Source organism: Castor canadensis, chromosome 11 (genome assembly GCF_047511655.1).
Source record: "Castor canadensis chromosome 11, mCasCan1.hap1v2, whole genome shotgun sequence".
NCBI lineage: Eukaryota > Metazoa > Chordata > Mammalia > Rodentia > Castoridae > Castor > Castor canadensis.
In genome coordinates, this window is record NC_133396.1 from 34,636,974 (window position 1) to 34,657,179 (window position 20,206).

The window sequence follows — 20,206 nt, forward strand, 5'->3', positions numbered from 1 at the left end:
GCCTGAGCTGGCCTCGAACCCTCATCTTCCCGATCTCAGCCTCCCAAGTAGCAAGGAGTACAAGTTCGAGGCACCACGCAGGGCTTGTTTTATTTTGCTTTGCTCTTTGTTTATTTTGCTATGTCATGGGACCTGGCCTCAAATTCATGGGCCACCATGCCCAACAAAGAATGCTTTTGAATGGAAAGAGACACTAAGAGAGAGAAATTTTTATTATCAGGACTTTTGACTACTCTGAACTAATTTCAAAATAAATGTCTTGTCTGTAACAATTAAAATGCAGTATCTTATTTGATTTTAAAACAGAGATCTGCTCCTCTGTTGGTGAAATCAAACTCATAGATATGGTTGGTATATAGCACATGAAAGCTACGTGGCTCAGAGAGTTCGTAAAGTTATCATATGTTTTAAAGAGGGGATTTCAAGTCAGTGAACCTAAAAACTAAAAACAAACCTCTTAATATTGACTTCCAGAAGCTTCAACTCACTTAGGCTTGTTTTGCTATGAATGTTTTTACTCAAAACTCATTAGATTTATATGTAACATGTATTTTGAAAAATCTCCTAGAACACTAAGCTATTACTTTTCATTAATCAATTTTCTCATATTTAGATAGGAAACATTAAAAAATATTTTCCATTTCATCTTTAATTTGGTTGAGTCCTGATTTTGTAGCCTGGCCCAATATCAATGCTCATTACATCAAGACAATGAAATATTTCAAAACACTTTACTTTCTATAAAGCAATTAGATTTATGGAAAAAATAAACCTATGTTTTCCTTTTGTTGTGTCACTTTGAATTTTCATTATTGAAAACTTTCTAAATGCTTTTTTGTTTTGTTTTGTGGTGTTGGGGATTGAGCCCAGGGCTTTCCAGATGGAAGCACTCAACCACTGAGCTATATCCCCAGACTTCCAATTGATTTTAATGTTTACACACCTATTATTTTATACATACTTTTTTTTTTGGTAGTACTGGGGTTTGAACTCAGGGCCTCATGCTTGCTAGGCAAGCACTCTACTACTTGAGCCACATCACCAGCCCCCACACTTATTATTTTAATCTAAGAAAAGATTATTCTACAACTACTACTTTAAAGTAATGTAATAAAGTCTGGCTTAAGACTTTAAGCCTGGTCTCAACACTCAGGAGGTGGAGGCAAGAGGATCCTGGGTTTGAGGCCAACCTGAGCTACATTGAGAGACTAGCTCAAAAAATCCAAAAAAACCACTGGGTATGGCAGCACATACCTAAGTCCAGTACTTGGGAGGCAGAGGCAGGAGGACTGGAGTTTGAAGCCAGCCTGGGCTACAGAAGTTAGACCCTGTCTCCAAAAAAAAAAACAAAAACAAAACAAAACAAAACAAAAACCCAAAACCCAACTAAACAAAAAAAGCTTATTTGGATATTGGTGACAAGTAAAACAGAAATGTCAGAGCTCAAAAAATATTGACTTTGATTAAGAGATATTAAAGAGATGGTCTTTGGTAATGACATTGTGTAATGTACGCTTCTTCATAGGAATAGCTTATTAGAATCTATTGTTACCTATAAAAATCTTAATTGAATGGAGAATTGTACAGTAGTCAAATGAAGTTTTGTAAAAAGATTAATTCATTTTAGGAAGAGAAGCAAAATTAATAAAGAGGGAAAAATAATCCCCCCAAATCAACGTAAAGACATCTGTTAGCAGTTTGGATTCAAGCAATTTACCCAAGGAAGCAGCAGTATATATTTATGAAATTGGGGCAAAATGTTGGCAGTCTTCATTTCTCTTGTTGGGTCATCTTAGAATCCTGGATGTTGAGGCAACACAGAATGGCAGACATCATTTGGTCAGGGGTTCTCTGTCCTCATTGTGCATAGAAATCACTGAAGAGGCTTTTCTAAAAAATGCCCACACTCTGGCAGTTTGCAATCCTGTCTGCCCTCATCTAAAACACTCGGTCAGGCATGGGGCCCAGAATTGTATTTTTTTAATATGGCAAAATAAACAAAACATAAAATCTACCATTTTCACCACTTTCAGCGTACCATCCAGTAGCATTAAGTCCATTCCTCCTGTTGTGCAAACATCACCACCATCCGTCTCCAGAGCTCTTTCCATCTCCCCAAATAGAAATTCTGTACCTTTGGAAGAGTAATTTGGAAGAGTAATTTCTCACCCTTCCCTCCCATATCCTTTGGCAATCACCATTCTACTTTCTTTTTTGTGGTTTTTGTGTTTTGAGACAGGTTGACTTCGGACTCTCTTATTCTACATCCTACTGCCTCCACCTCCCAAGTGCTGGGATTGCAGGTGCATCACCACACCTGGTGCTGTTCTACTTCTGTCTCTATGAAGATGACTGTGGTGGGTACTTATCCTTTGTGACTGGCTTATTTCAATTAGAGCAATGTCTTCAAGTCTTACCCGTGTTGTGGCATGTATCAGAATTTCCTCCCTTTTTAAGCCTGAATTGCGTTCCATCATATGTAATACTACATTTTGTTTATCCATCCATCTGTCAATGGACATTTGGTTATTTCCATTTGGAGGCTACAGTGCGTAATGCTGATATGAATATAATGAACGTAACTTATTAATATACATAAGTGTAACATAATGAACAGGACATATGTGAACATAATATACAGTTATGTATTGGAGTTCCCAGTCTCAGTTGTTTTGGTTATATACTTAGAAGTGGAATTGCTGGATCATATGGTGAATTTTAATGTTTTCTTTTTTTTTATGGTACTGGGGATCGGACTCAGAGTCTTGCACTTGCTAGGCAAGCATTCTACCACCTGAGTCATGCCCCCAGTCCTTTTGGTTTTTTAATTATTTACTTTTTTTTATTGTTTGTTTGTTTAACTTTGTCTAGGCTGTCCTCAAACCATGATCCTCCTGTTTCCATCCCCCCAGTTGTGGGAATTACAGGGGAACACCACTGAGAACAGCCTCCATGTTTAATTTGGGGGACTTGCATACTACTTTCTATAGCAGTTGCACTGTTTTGCCTTCCTATTGGTAATGGACAAGAATCCAACTTCTCAACATCATCCCTCAACTTAAGTAAAATTTAAAACTTTTTTTTTTTTTGGTAGTACTAGGGTCTGAATTCAGGGCTTCATGCTTGCTAGGCAGGGGCTCTTACTGCTTGAGCCATTCAGCTAGCCCTAAAACTTTATATAACATTTTACATGAAAAAGTTCACTAACTTCCTCATGTTTAATAATTATTCTGTATTTCTAGGTTGCATGGTCTTTTTTTGGTGCAATACAAATATTTAAATTCTTGTTCTTTCTTAAACATGTACCTTCTCTGATTTATAAAGCAATCAACAAAAACTTACGATTCCTGTAATCCATATTTTTCCACCCTTCACCAGGCAGCCAGAACTAATGGGGTCACAATGACAGTAATACCTGAAATTATACTGGCGCTTGTCCCAGGCTAATATGCTTTTCTTTTGCTCTGTCTCACTCTGATCTGTTCTGGAAGTTCTCAGAAGTCTCTGCATAAGCTCCAACAGTCACTGGAGGGCAGCAGCTCTCTCTCACCTCTGACCCCAGCTGAGAAGCATTCCTGAAGCAGCAAGCTCTTTAAGTAATAACTGTATGACAGCTATACAGACACAGAGACTATCTCTCTTCCAGGTCACACTTTGTCACCTGGATTTCATACAGCCCCACGTGGAAACTCAAGCACATGTCGAGTGCCAAGATTAATAGCTGATTGAGGAAGTGGAGAAATAAAAATGTTCCTGACAGTCTACAGTGGCAGCTCACAGCTAGTCCATAGTGTTCCCTCATTGAAGATAAACAGTTTTTACAGATTAACAACAATAATCAGACAGGGTCACTCTGTTACCATGGGGAACAAGATGCTAACAACATCACGCCAGAATCAGAGAAAAGGATATTAAACAACCACAAAATAACCAAACATTCTCTTTTCTAACTATGTGAGTGAATCTAGCTACTTAAAAGTAAAAATTAAAATAACCATAAAAATTGTCTTTGCCTCTGGACTGAACTCAGCTTTGAGCAAACCCTTGCTTCCCTCCAAATTGGCCAGCGTAAATCTGAAACCTGTGACAAGATGCTCCCAGCTCTTCTTTACCTAGACACCCATCTTCCATGGTGTGCACCGCTCCTTGCTGTGGTGAGCTGTGCACCTAACTTTACTTGGTAATAACTGTATTCCCAGCAGCCTTTGCCCGCCATACTGTCGTCCCATCCTGATTCGCTCTGCTTTTCGGGCCTTCATCCTCCTTTTTCTCAAAAACCTTCTCATGCATATTGATACCCATAGAATGGCTGGGTTTTAGGTGGTAATATTTTTTTCCTGAAATTTACAGTGAGCATGGATTACTTTTATAATAAGAAAATGATAACTTAAAAATAACAGTACGAAGAAAATACTCTTTTGCCCATTACCCTCTTAGCAGGGAAACTTTGAACATCCCCTTTACCTTTTCTTTGCTTTACACATCAAGGTTAACTACCATACCCTCTGATGTTTTGTCGATTTTGTTTTCTACCCCTTCATTGCTCCTTCCTCATTTACTCTCGGCTCATGCATGTATTGTCACTTCTTCTTCATTTTTTTTTAATCATAAAACTAAATATCCAAAACATAGCATTCAACTGTGCCTGCTGCCTCAACACAACGCACACATTTTTTGGGGGTACTGGGGATCGAACTTAGGGCCTACACTTTGAGCCACTTCACCATCCCTACCTTTTTTTTTTTTTTCTTTTGTGATGGGTTTTTTTCAAGATAGGGTCTTGCAAACTATTTGCCTGGGTTGGCTTTGAACTGTGATCCTTCTGATCTCTGCCTCCTGAGTTGCTAGGATTACAGGAGTAAGCCACCGTCTCCTGGTTTAACACAACACACTTTTATACTGATCTAAAAGCTGTCAAAATTAGTAGCTGCAAAGTCAATTGTTCCATGTGATTTTAGCTTAAAAGATTTCAGAAACATCTGAAATGCCAGTTTACTTCTTTTTATACCATTCTTCCTTCTGTAAATTCTGGTGTAGGGCTGTGAGCTCTCAAATGGATACCAGCTTCTGGCCGGCAGGGCAAAGCAGAGCACTCATGTACCACTTGTTCCTGCCCAGCTTGGCAGAAATCACTATTCAGCATCGTCTCCTACCCACTGACCTGCTGACAGAGATCTCAAATGCTGCCCAGTGCAGCTGCAGTTCCGCAGCCTGGCAGGTGCTTTCACCTAAACAGAGGTAACAATCTTGAAAACTGGATTCTCCAGCTCATAATTTGTGACCATTTCACTTAGAGTGGCTTAATACTTATGCTTGAACAGCCTTGAAAGAAAACAATATTCAAAGTATTTAAACTACTTAGAACAACAAATTTGTTCATTTTTCTTGTTTTCCAAATTATTTAAGAGATGCTAATTAAAAAGTTCTCTTCTCTGAGACCTTTATGTAATAATAAACTATTTTCCTTTTCTAAATTTTTTAATGCCCAAATTTTTAATGAACAAATTTTGCTTATTCAGAGTAGCCCCCAATTAATCTCAATCAGTTAGATTTTTAGAGTTCCTATAATGACATTTAATAGTTTAGAGTGCTATCTCAAAGGCATATAGATCCTTTTGTTTTCTTTAAATAAATCTGGGTTGAAGGTTTGTCAACTTGTGAAGGGTTTTTTGTTCTTTTTTGTTGTTGTTGTTGTTGTTTGTTTGTTTTAGTGGCACTGGGGACTGGGGTTTGAACTCAGGGCTTCACACTTGAGGCAGCTGCTCTATCGCTTAAGACATGCCTCAGCCCATTTTGCTCTTGTTTTTTTTGAAATAGGATTTCACTTTTTGCCCAGGTAGGACTGGACCATGATTCTCCTATTTTATACTTCCTGCTGTAGCTGGGATGATAGACATTTGCCACCATGCCCAGCTTTTTTCCATTGAGATGGGGGTCTCATGGACTTTTTTTTTTTTTTTTGCCCACGTTATCCTAGAACAGCAATCCTCCCTATCTCAGCCTCCCAAAAGTATTTATTGTCAAGATTTTAGTTTTGAAAACTACAATTCCCAGATTAGCTCAAAATGACATAAAAGAACCATCTTAATTCTTAGGGTTTTTTTTGGGGGGGGTGTTGTTTTGTGTTTTGTTTTTTGAGACAGAGTCTATCGCTAGGCTGGCATGAAACTTGAGATCCTCCTCAGCCTCTCAAAGCTAGGATTACAGGCATGCAATAACATGTTCAGACTTAATTTTTAGTTTTTAGCACAGTACTCCATACAATTTGACTGCTGGAAACAATTCTGTTTCATATCTTTTTTATTGTTTATTCATTTACTCATATGTGTATACATTGTTTGGGCCCTCTCTCCCCCCTGCACCCCCACACCCCCTCTGTTTCAGATGTTAATGTTCCTACAGGCACTAGATTTTTAAAATTATTATTACTGAAAAGATTATCAATCCTCTCAGTGGTGAAAATCTCTCCAAGTTCAAAGAAAACAAAAATAGTGCACATAAAAGACTGACACAAAAGTAAAAATATGGTAAATGTTCCAAACATATTCTCATATTCCTGAAGACAATATTTATTCTGATCGAAAGGCCTAAAAATTTGTTGTTAGAGGAAAGGGAAGAAGCAGTTTGCCTTTTCTTTGTGTTTGTTAATTAGTGTATCTGTTTATTCTTAATTTTGTACATAATCAAAGTAAAGATTTATGGTGGGCTTTCTTTGCACTGTGCCCTCTTTTAAGAGTTTCATGAAGGGCCGAGGGCATGACTCAAGTGGCAGAGCGCTTATACAAGCAAAAAGTCCTGAGTTCAAACCCCACTACTGCCAAAAAAAAAAAAAGTTTCATGAAAATTCACTTATTTTGTTCCTTAAATACTATTCTTATCTCTTTCTTACAAAGGTGCATAATGAGCCACAAAAGATTCATAAGTTACCAGCGTGGCCCAGCTAATGCAAGTGCTAAAGCCACTTTTAAACCCCAATGGCATCATTGGGGCATCATGAATGTAGCTTCATGGTAGAGCACTTGCTTAGCATGTGCGGCCCTGGGTTCAATTCCCAGCACAAAAAACAACAATAAAAATAACCCAAAGTCTGACTTTCATAGTAGGTACCTCTCCTTTATTGGACACAATGCCCTAGGAGAGTCATCAAATCCCCTGTTTCTTCCCTGATCCAAGATGAGCCAGGTTGGGCCAACTGAACACTCACTTCTGTAACTCATGTCCTGAGCCACAGGGGAGAAGACTGCAGATGTTTGGAGTCTAAGCATCCCAGGTGAGAGGAGATCATGACCAAATCCACTATGGTTCTTGCCCTTGATCTATAGCTCGATCCTGTTTCTAGCTTGTGTCCTAGTATGCTTATCAACCTTCCCATGAACTCTGCAAATTTGTCACATTCTTCCAGTAAAGTCTCTCATGCTTGAGTTGCCAGAATTAATTTATATTTCTTACAACCAAAAAAAAAAAAAAAACCAAACCCTAATAGATACCATTGGAAGTTAGGGATGATGTCTGCTATGTCTTTAAACTCTCTCGTACACATGGGTGCTACTCAGTTATAAGGAGAGCATCAGCTCTGAAGCCCAGTTACCTGAGCTTGATCTCAACTTCACTACTACTAGTTTCTTTCTTTCTTTTTGGTGGTACTGGGGTTTGAACTCAGGGCCTCACACTTGCTAGGCAGGTGTTCTACCACTTGAGCCACTCCACTTACTACTAGTTTCTTATCTGTCACAGGGTTAATAATGGTTCCTACCTCAAAGGGTTGTGGTGAAGAGTGAAAGAAATGTAAAGTCCTTGAAAGAGCATCAGACATACACTAAGTACCCAAGAGATATGACTTCTTACTCTCATTATCATATTTCTAGTCAATTACAATTATTCTAATTATAAATGTAATAAATAGTAATTTTTTCCCAGAGTTTCACTATGTATCCCAGATGGACCACAAATTGTGATTCTCCTCCCTCAGCCTCCTGAGTGTGGGGATTACAGGTGTGAACCACTATGCCTGGTTTTTATAGTAATAATTTTAATTCAACTTTAAAATGTAATCTTCCACGTATAAATCCTCAAATTTTAGTTCAAATGCTACTTTAATTTAAAAATCTTCTCCAGAGAGTCTATTTCCTAATAAGTCTGTACTTACGGAAACATGCACTTTGGGGTCTGCAATAGTTTCTCATTTTATTATTTATTCTATCTAGTGAAATGGCTCTCCTTATTTTACCACTGCCTGAGAGACAACGCTGTGATATATTAATTTCTCATATGTGTAGCTAAGTAGACGCAATGAAACATTGTTATGAACCTTTTTTATGCTGAGAAAATAATTTCGGAATCTATTTATATATAGTTACTACAGTTTATTTTGTCTGATTAATGGTTAAAATATGACTTCTAAGGAAAATTTACAGCTTTTTTTTCTCTAGAGGAAGGTTGAACTTGATGTGGAATTTTTTGTGTATCGTCACTGTTAACTTTCTGAATTAGCTAAGTGAGAAACATATTAATTTTTTCTATTGACCTACATTATCTTAGCTCCATTAAACTCATCAGATAAATATTCAACTGTCAAAGTAGCTTTCCTATTTTGAAAAGTATTCACTGAGAATAGTTTCTGTTAAAATGTAATTCCACTTAAAATAAAGGCAGCTGAATGCTAAATACCCTGCCATCAAAATTAGGCTATAAATGAAAATTAAAGTTTTAATTATTTTCTTTTACTTAGTTAAGGTAAAGGACATTCCTCTCTCCCCAATTTGTAAAGTATATTACTGAGAAAAGAAATTCCAAAAAATTTTAAAGGATAAAATGAAAAATGTCATAGAATTGGTCTTTTATTTCTTGTTACCAAACATCAATGAATCTAATAAGCTTAAAATGAATTCCTATTATTCCAATTGGAGTCATTTCCCATAGACGGTATGTTCTCTGAGGGTAGGACAGTCTTTTTGTTTGTTTGTTTCTCCAGTATTTTAAGTATTGTCCATAATACTAGGATTCCCAGTATGTTTGTTTTATTTTATTCAATAGAGAAGTGTCTTAGTCCACTTTCTGTTGCTATCGCCAAATACAGAATAATTTATAAAGAATAGAATTTTATTTAGCTCCTTGTTCTGGGGCCTGGGAAGTCCAAGAGTGGACTGGCATGTGCTTGGTGTCTGATGGAAGAAAGCATCACTTGAGAAGACAGAAAACAAGCTAGACAAATCTCAAGAGCTCTTATAACAAAGTCATTCCCATAATAGCCTATTAACCTATTAATGCATGAATGGATTAACCAATCAATGAAAGAGAACCCTCATGTCCCAATCACCTCCTAGTGGTCCCATCTCTCAAATATCATCATTAAATTACTTTGCAGATTAGGTTTCCAGGTCATGAAATTTGGGGCACATATTCAAACCACAGGAGGGAGATTATTACAGAGTAAGAAACTTGTACAACCTCAAAAGGCCATCATCTATACATCTGCAAGAAAACATGAATATATCGTAGTGAATTGAGAGGTATGTGTGGTACCTCTCTCTTTACCTGATTGACACACACAATGTTTTAATGATAAATCTAATAGAGTAGGCCTTTCCACCCTTTTTCATGTCAAGACATGCAAAGAAAATGATAATAGTTGAATAGCACATTTGGGAAAATTGACAAGACTGTTCCCAGAAGAAGTAACAATCCAATGCAGGCCCTGTGCACTAGCTACTTCCACTGATTCCCCTAAGACTTGAAGTATTCAAATGTGTGCTGGTTCCAGCTCCTACTAGCTCCCAAGAGCCAACTGTGCACATTTCTTCCCACACCTGCACTCAGCGATATCTCACAAGATGAAAATTGCCCATGGTACAGTATTTATATTACAGAAATAGTTGGGCATAGTCTATACAGCTATACACTTCCCAAGTGCTGGGGAGGCTGAGGCAGGACTGTGAGTTTGAGGTTAGCCTAGGCTACATAATGACACTCTATCTCAGAAAGAATTAAAATGAACAGAATGGAGAAAAGAGAAAAGGAAAGGAGAGGAGAAAAAACCAGCAAATGTTATAAATCAAGGCTTTTATCCCCTGGAGGGCTGGTTCTTACACATTTACCTGCACCTCACTGACCAAAGGGAAGGGATCCATACCTCAGACCATTTCTAACCCATTTGTGGCCTGTCAGGCAGCTCTGCAAATCAAATCTAGTTTTTTGACCCTCCGAATATAAGTATGTTTATGATACAAATTGCATCAGACAGCTGCTGACTAATTTTATTATTATGCAGAATAAAAATTTAACACCTTGTCAGAGTTGCCAGTCATGTTCTTAGCTCCCTAACCACTAAATAGAGATAGGTGAGAAAGCAAGTTCTTCTCATAAGAAGCAGAGACCAGAGCAAATAAAGGGGACAAAGAAATGTAGAGATACAGAGATAATGCAAGAAACAAAACAATCAAGCAAGTAAATGAAGCTACTAAGAACCTTCTCAAATGGCCATATTGTCAAGAATTCTATAGAGTGTAGGCAATCCCCATCAAAATTCCAATGACATTCATCATAGAACTAGAAAAAACAAACAAACAAAAAAATCAGCCTTTCCGCGCTACCCAGGGAGGGGTCCATACGGCGTTATTCTTGATTCCAGTTGTAACTTACAGGGAAGCTAACACAATGTCCGGAGCCCTTGAGGTCCTGCAAATGAAGGAGGAGCATGTCTTCAAATTCCTTGCAGCAGGAACCCACTTAAGTGGCACCAACCTTGACTTCCAGACGGAACAGTACATCTACAAAAGGAAAGTGATGGTATCTACATCACAAATCTGAAGAGGACCTGGAAGAAGCTGCTGCTGGCAGCTCCAGCCATTGTTGCCATTGAAAACCCTGCTGATGTCAGTGTCATATCCTCCAGGAATACTGGCCAGCGGGCGGTTCTGCAGTTTGCCGCTGCCACTGGAGCCACCCCAATTGCTGGCCGTTTCATTCCTGGAACCTTCAGTGATCAAATCCAGGCGGCCTTCCGTGAGCCACATCTGCTGGTGGTGACCGACCCCAGGGCTGACCACCAGCCTCTCACGGAGGCATCTTACGTCAACTTGCCTACCATTGCTCTGTGTAACACAGATTCTGCTCTGCGCTATGTGGACATTGCCATCCCATGCAACAACAAGGGAGCTCACTCGGTGGGTCTAATGTGGTGGAAGCTGGCCCGGGAAGTTCTGCGCATGCGTGGAACTATCTCCCGTGAACATCCATGGGAGGTCAGGCCTGATCTGTACTTCTACAGAGATCCTGAAGAGATTGAGAAGGAAGAACAGGCTGCCGCTGAAAAGGCTATGACTAAGGAGGAATTTCAGGGCAAATGGACTGCACCAGCTCCTGAATTCACTGTACTGCTGCCTATCCAGCAGTTCCCTACTGAAGACTGGAGCTCCCAACCTGCTGCTGAAGACTGGTCTGCAGCTCCCAACGCTCAGGCAACTGAGTGGGTGGGGACAACCACTGAATGGTCTTAAGTTGTTGATCTGCCATCCCTTCAGCAAAATGGAAAAAAGGTTGATGGAAAATAAACACCAGTTTCTAAAAAAAAAAAAAATCATACAGAAGCACAAAACGCCATGAATACATAAAGCAATCCTGAACAAAAAAAGAGCAGTGCTAGCGGTGCCACAATACCTGATGTCAAACTTAACAGAGCCATACTAACAAAAACAGCATAGTACTGGTGCAAAAACTGCCATGGAGGTCAATGGAATAGAATAAGGTGCCCAGAAATAAATCCACACAGCTATAGCCATCTGGTTCCTAGTTAAAGGCCAGCCTAGACAAAACATCAGCATGATTCCATCTGAACAAAACAAAGTGGGTGTGGTGATGCCTGACTTCCCTGCTACATGGGAGGCCCAACCAGGGCAAAAATGAAAATAACCAAAGCAGAAAGGGCTGGGGGTGTGGCTCAAGTGGTAGAGCACTTACCTAACAAGTGTGAGACCCAAAGTTCAATCTACAACACTGCCAAAAAAATTTTAAAAAATAAATAACAGAATGAAAATGGATCAAAGACCTTAACATAAGACTTAAAACTTTGAAACTACTAGAAGAACATATTAAGAAAACACTTGAAGATCTAGGCATAGGCAATGACTTTCTGAATAGAACTCTAATAGCTCAGGAAATAAGAGCAAGAATTGACAAATGGGGCTACATCAAATTAAAAAGCTTCTTCACAGCAAAGGAAATAATCAGCAGACTGAAGAGAGAGCCTACATAGAATGGGAGAAAATTGGACTGGCAGAGGCAGAATGGCTCAAGTGGTAAGAGTGAGTGCCTAGCAAGTGTTAGGCCAAAAAAAAAAAAAAAAAAATCAAAAGAAGAGCTGGGCACTGGTGGCTCATGCCTGTAATCCTAGATACTCAGGAGGCAGAGATCAGGAGGATCTCGGTTCTAAGCCAGTCCAGGAAAATAATTCTCAATATCTTATTTCAGAAAAAAAAATCAGAAAAAAAGGGCTGGTGGAGTGGCTTAAGGTGAAGGCCCTGAGTTTAAACCCCAGTACCATGAAAACAAACAACAAACAAACAAAAACAGAATGGGAGAAAATCTTTGCCAGCTACTCATCCAACAGGGGATTAATATCCAGAATATATAATCAATTGAAAAATTAAACACCAAAAAGCCAAATAATCCATGGCAAATGAACTGAACAAAAGATGAACTGAACAAACGAAGAAGTACAATTAAATACATGAAAAAATGTTCAGCATCTTTAGCCATCAGGGAAATGCAAATCAAAACTATACTGGGCTCGCAGAGTGGCTCAAGTGGTAGAGTGCTTGCCTAGCAAACATGAGGCCCTGAGTTCAAACCCCAGTATCATCAAAAAAAACCCCAAACTATATTGAGATTCCATCACATCCCAGTAAGAATGGCTATCATCAAGAAAGCAAACCACAGTAAATGGTGGCACAAATTTGAGTTTTGGAAAGGAAAACTTACACACTATTTGTGGGAATGTAAATTAGTCAGCCACTATAGAAATCAGTAGGGAGATTCCTCAAAAAACTAAAAATAGAACTCCCAGAAGATCCAGCCATACCACCTATGGGTATATACCCAAAGGAATCAAAGTCAGTATATAATGGAGATACCTGCACACCCATGTTTATCATGGTAGTATTCACAATAACCAAGTTATGGAATCAGCCTTGGTGCCCATCAATGGATGAATGGGTAAAAAAATTATGTATATATACATAATATATAATACACACACACACATAGATGTATATATATATATAAACTTATGCCTAGTATTCATTTATAAAGAACAAAATCAAGTATATACAGGAACATGTATGGAACTGGAGGTCATCATGTAAAGTGAAACAAGTCAGACTCAGAAAGACAATTATCACTTCTTCTCTCATATGGTGAATTTAATTTTTTTTTAAAGACATGAAAGTGAAAGGGGGATGATTTGGAAAGAGGAAGGGCCTATGGAAGGACAAAAGACTGTAGTGGGGTAAGAATATAATCAAAGTACATTATATATATGAAAATGTTATAATGAAACCCATTACTTTGTACAATAAATATATATTAATAAAAAAAAGAGGGTTAGAGTCGCTCAAGTGGTAAAGCACCTACCTAGCAAGCATGAGGCCCTTAGTTCAAACCCCAGTACCACCAAAAAAAAATAAAAGAGAGAGAGAGATGCACCTATGAAATAATACAGAGCCATTAGAAATTGAAAATATTAATTCTCTGCCACCCCAACAGTATTCTCTTGTGCTCATATAATCAGTTAATTTTGCAAAAAGAGAATCACTGTGTAGCAAATCCTGTGTGTCTTGTGGTCTTAAGTCATAAGGACAGAGATGGTTTAATTTTTCTTGAATTTGGTTTGCTGGATCGTATCATCATAGTTAACTAATTTTAGTATTTTGAAAATTGTGAGTATGGCTTCCTAGTGCCTAACTGAAGATTGACATGCCCCTGGCAACCACATGGTTTAAAGAATTTTCAATGTGGACCAAGAAAGCATATGTGATTTTGAACGTGAATTGTAAAGATTGAAGTCACAGACATTTTCTTAAGTGGTTTGTCAGTTTAAAACTCCAGGACTCTAGTCTTGCTGTATTTTCACAAGTTATTATTATTCTGAGTAGTGATTGCTTCTCTGCCTCAGTGTAGAAGTGCCTGTGTTTTTATATATTGTTCAGATCAAAGACCAAAACATTTTCTTAAATATATTTTGTGTAATATTTTATTTGTATACAAGGTTGTTGATGAAATATTTAACTAGAGCATGATGTTTTAAATGTTAAGGTGTAACATATGTTAAATAAAACTGTTATTTTTGAATATAAAAGAAAAGAAATCAAAAATATTATATAACGGGAGCAAAAGAAATAAATTGGAAGATAAATTGTGGAATCTTCCAGAAAGAATAAAAAGATGGACATTAGAGAGAAAAAAAGAAAATTACAGGATCACTGAAAAATGTTAATCTATCTAAAATGTGAATACTTCCATGGCACAGATGTATATTTTGGTCACCTCTTAAAACAAAACCATACACATACTAGGCCCTCAAGAAACAGTATTTTTAATGAAGAGAGTTGAAGAACTAAAAAACCATGGAAGACGTAAAGGAATGAACTATTTAAAAATTAACAGTACTGCAGGAAGTCAATTTCCAGAGTAAAAGGACCCTTCAGGATAAGGAAAGGGAAAAGATCCATACTGAGACACCTTATTTTGAAACTGCAGAATACTAGAGACAAAAGATGTTCAAAGCTCCTGGAAAGGAGAAACAAACAAACAAACAAACAAAAACCATGTGCAAAGCATCAAGAGTCAGAGTGGCCTTGAACTTCCCAAGAGCAAAGCTGGAAACATGTCAGGCATTAGTTAGACTCCTTACCACGTGGTTTGTTCAAATGCTCAATGATATAGAGAAAATCTACTTCATTTATACTCAATGACAGAAAGCAACCTACTTTAATAACATACAAAACTACTCTTTACTTCCAAACATAAACATGAAGTCAATTCTTTCACAATATTGCCATCAACAAAGACCAGAAAAGCAAGTCCACATCTAAAGTTTTGTGGCCTAGCATTTTGAGGCTGGGTGTGATGTCACCTACCTATAATCCCAGCATTCTGGAGGATGAGGCAGGAGTTTGAGGCCAGTCTGGGCTACATAGCAAGATCCTGTCTCAAAAAAGAAGAGCAAGAACTGGAAGTGGACTGTAATCATAACAATCAGAAATTGAAGGCATCTGTCTGTCTCCTGTGTCTGAATCCTGGACTTAGAAACCTACTGAGAACCACACTGTCTCTAGACCTGGAGGCCCTGCCTTGTTGTTTTTTTTTTCTTTCTTTCTTTCTTTTTGGAGTGACTGAGGTTTGAACTCAGGGTTCCATGCTTGCAAAGCAGGCACTCTCATGCTTGAGCTGCACCTCCAGTCTTTTGCTCATGGGGTCTCATGAACTAGTCTGGCCTTGAATCTAGATCCTACCAGTCTCAGCCCTTGCCTTGTTCTTATCATCCTTAGGGGCTGAAGGTAGGTGCCACTGTGGCCTAAATATATCTCTAAATATGGATATCTCAATATTTGGACATCCAGGCAGGGAAGCATTTGACACCTACCATCTGAGATGTTCTGGCTTCTTTGTGCTGGCCTGTGGGTAGCTTTCTTGGATTGTACCTGCTTTTTCTTGCTCTACCTTCCAGAGGTAGAATTACTTCCACACCTGTATCTCTGTGTCCTTTTCTCTGCCTATTTCACCTCACCTGTTGAGTCCGCTTCCAGTTCTTGCTCTTTTCAACATCTCCAAGGACAGTAAGATTATTTCCCATTCTGCTTTCTTTTCTTAATATCTTGAGTTTTATTTCACAAAAAAAAATTCTCTTTAAGAAAAGTATTTTAAGCTGGGCCCAATGATGAGTGCCTGTCCTCTCAAGCTACCCAGGAAGCTGAGATCAGGAGGATCACGGTTCCAGGCCAGCCCAGGCAAAAAAATTTGCGAGATCCTTATCTCAACAGAAAAAAACAGGGTGCAATGGTATGTGCCTGTCATTCCAGCGATGGCAGAAAATCTGAAACAGGAGGATCATGGTCCCGGTCAACCTGGGCAAAAAGCAAGAACCTATTACCAAAATTACCAAGCAAAAAGGGCTGGAGATGTGGCTCAAGTGGTAGAGTGCATACCTCACAAGTATGAAGCCCTGAGTTCAAACTGCAAAACTTTTAAATGGATTCTGGGAGTTAAGGCTTTTTACACATCGTCCGTGCTGCTCACATAAAATAATTTATCCTTAATTTTCCTCATCATTTTGGATTTTGTCACTTTTGTCTCCTCGGTATCCTTTTCCTCCCCTTCTTTGGGTAATAGTTTGTTCCCTACTGTTGGAGACCTAACACCTTGCAAGCCTGAAGCCTTGAATTCAAACCCCAGTACTGCCAAAAAATAAAAAAAAAGATTCTGAGGATGAGGAAAGGACTACAACTAACTTGAGTCACAATACTCTGACAGCCTTGGACTTCTAGGGGGGATAGGTACGTGACTAGGATCTGGCCTTGACCAGAGTGACTGGTGCAGAGGTTAGGACCCGACCCAGCAGGTCTACCACGGACCTTTCCTGGAATTTGATGTGTGACTGTTTGGAGAGAAAAGCTCATGTAGTTAGGGTCTACCTTCCTCCACCCAAAGAAAGCCTGAATGCACCAAGAGTCAGAGGATGAAGCCAAGGCAAGAAAAGATGAGCATTGAGACAGAAAGTCTTAATGACACACACAACTCTACATTCCTCATAATGTGATCCAATAACTTCTTTTTGCTTTGATTAAGCTAATTTGAGTTGGGTTTTTTTGTCCTCGTAATGAAGAGACCCAACTAATAGAACTATTTCAAGACATTCACCTACTTAACTGAAATCCATCTGCTAGATGTCTAGCACGTTCTTACCTTTTTCTTCAAGTTTTAACCCACCAGTTGGAAAGCAGATCTGGGAGGGTTCCCTTTATACATTGCAGCAAGGTGCCTTATGTGTGAGGCTAAATTAGGGCTTCCCCCAAGTCCCACTCACGTCAAGGCCTTCCAAGCCATCTTTAGGGTTAGGTCTTCCAGGAGCACACTCGCTTTGTCAGCAGCCAGGTTTTGCACTAGTTTACTGAACCCTAACATGCAGAGAGCAGAGAGCACAGCAAGCACAGCCCCTTCCATTGCAGTGCTTCAGCTTCCTGTTTCTAATGGCCCATCCATGGCACTAATAAGATGTCACTCACCTGTCCTTGTGGGGGGGGGAGTAAATAAGAATGGTATAGGAAAGGATGGAGCTGTATGAACCCTTAGGGGTCAATTTCTATAATCTCCTTTCTTCTATGGAAATATTAAGGAGAGTCACCCTCTTGTTGGGTTCTGATTCCTCCCTCTCTGGTGATAGCATTTTTTTCCATTCATATTATTCTCACTACCTTACCCTTGGGGGTGGCATATGGCTCAGACTGAACCAATCAGAGTGTATCTCTCTGCTTTCTAAATCAAATTACAACCTCTACACTGGCAATACAGGAGTTTGAATTCAGGGTTTCAGGCTGGCAGGGCAGGAGCTTTACCACTTGAGTCATGCCTCCGGTCCCCCTCAGGGGCTTTAAAATTTTTTTAATGTAATTTTTATTTTATCAGCATATAACAGTTGTACAAGGGATACATTGTGAAACTTACATATGTGCTTACAATATATCTTAGTTAGATTTACCCCCTCTGTCATTATCCTTCATCCTCCACCCCTTTTTAGAAGAATAATTTCAACAGGTTTCATTCTTCTGTTTTCAGATATGGATACAAACACATCCACCATCACCCTTTCCTTATGCTCAGCCACATCCCACTGATACCCAGCCCCAGAAAATACCTATTTTACCCTCCTGTCCTTCATTTTAAAAAAAATGTATATTGATAGTCCAAGAGTGGTCTTGCCTTGGTACTTCAGGCCTGTGTATATCACACTTTAATCAAATTAACCCCCATTACTTTTTCTTTATCATCATGCTTCCTTAACATTCAATAGTTCACATTGCAGTACATTATATTATATTCATATATAGATGGGTTGTCTCAATATTTTTAATTCTGTAACATTTTCTTTCCCTCTCTCACCTTCCATAGTCCCCTCAGAGACCCACTAATACAATCTTGTTCTCTCTCTCACTATATTTATATATGTATGCATGTATATATGATTATATATATATTTACATATACATTTAACTTATAGGTCTAGCTTCCACATATGAGAGAAAACATATGACCTTTGATTTTTGAGCATGGTTCATTTCAATTAACATGATGCTTTCCAGTTCCATCCACTTACCTGCAAACAACATAATTTCATTCTTCTTTATGACTGAATTAAACTCCATTGGGTATATATACCACATTTTCTTAATCCATTCACCAGCTGTAGGACATCTGGGCTATTTCTAAAGTTTGGCTATTGTGGATACTGCTGCAATAGACATGGGTGTGCAGGTGGCTCTATTGTATCCTGGAAGACATTCCATCAGATATATGCCCAGATCATATGGTAGTCCTATTTTTAGTTTTTGAGGGACCTCCATATTTCTTTCCATAGTGGTTGCGTTAATTTACATTCCTACCATCGTGTAAAAGTGTTCCTTTTTCTCCACATCCTTGCCAGCATTTGTTGTTATTGATCATAGACATTTTGACTAGGGTGTGGTGGAATCTCAACGTTTTATGGCCAAAGATGTTGAGTATTTCTTCACATATTTATTGGCTATTTGTACTTCTTTTGAGAATTGTCTGTTCAGTTCATTGGCCCATTTAATTCAGAGGGTTGTTGATTCTTTGAGAAGCTAGATTTTTGAGCTCTCCTCAGGGTTTTTGTATGAACTGTTCCCCTTGGGTAGAATGCTTTTCCCTCTCTTTTCACTTGACTAGCTTTCTGTTGATTTACAATAAAAAGTATGTTTAAAATATACACCAATATAAGAAAACAGAATATATTTGTAGATAAAAATTAAATGGAAGAACATAAAAATATCTTTTAAAAATTCACTCAAAGATTAAGATTTGTTCTGGGAAAGCCAATTACCTGTCATCTGACTGAGTAGTGACCTCAAACATTTGTTTGTGTCTAATCTAAAAAGGATTCATCTTTCTGTTTTCCTATAAAATATTTCTACCAAGAGTGAGTCTTTGAATTGGTCTGCTAGAGGCCTTTTTCTTACAGTAAAATTGTAACAAAACTTTGCAATATGCTTGCAATTTTTGGGGGGTGGGGGCTGGTACTGGGGGGGGGCGTTGAACTCAGAGCCTTACACTGCTAGACCCTGTGGCACTTTACCACTTGAACCACCCTGCCAGCTCTGCAATATAACTAATTTGTCTAAAAAGTTTGTTTTGCTTTAAGCAACCAACCAAACAAACATGTAGCAGGCGTGGTGATACATGCCTGTAACCTCAGAACTCTGGAGACTGAGGAAAGAGGATCTTGAATTTGAGGCCAGCCTGGGCTACATAGTGAGACAAAGCCAACCCCTAAAACAAAAGAATAAAATACAGGTTATAGTGCCTTTCGTTGCTACATTTGTTTTATTTTGTTTTTTTGTGGTTTTTGGGATAAAACCCAGGGCCTCACACATGCGAGTCCTCTAGCACTGGGCCACACCCCCAACCGTTTGTTGTTATTGCTGTGTTTTTGAGTCAGGGCCTCAAAAATGTTGTTCAAGCTGGGCTCAAACTGGGCTCAAGCCACCGTGCCTGGATGGACTTGCTATCTTTGTTCATAGCTTCCTTGGGCCTTTTCCTTATACTAGACTATAACCTATAAACTCTAAGTTCCAGAAGTAAGTTTGTACTATTTGGTGTTTTTCCCCAGGAACAATTTAGCACAATTTGGCAACCAGCAGGAGCTGGAGTGATATTTATTAAATTAATAGGTTATCAGCGTATGAGTAAAACTTAAATGTGTGTGCATTGACTAGATAAATTTAAACAAATGATCATGCATGTCACCTTTGCTGCGACAAACAGACATGGAAGAAAGGAGAACTTCCTTTTCTCCTTTTGGACCTGTAATGTGAATATCCCGAGCTTCCCTGGCTCTCTGAGACTCCCTGAGAAAGCCATACCTAAATAACTCAAATCTCACTACAAAAATATTGATGAGTGATGTCATTTTTTTACTGAA

At 38.7% G+C, this 20,206-nt stretch overlaps 1 pseudogene; it reads left to right on the forward strand.

Moving 5' to 3' along the window:
- Positions 1–10,629: 10,629 nt before the first annotated feature.
- LOC109696363 (small ribosomal subunit protein uS2-like) lies at positions 10,630–11,495 on the forward strand (annotated as a pseudogene).
- Positions 11,496–20,206: the final 8,711 nt, after the last annotated feature.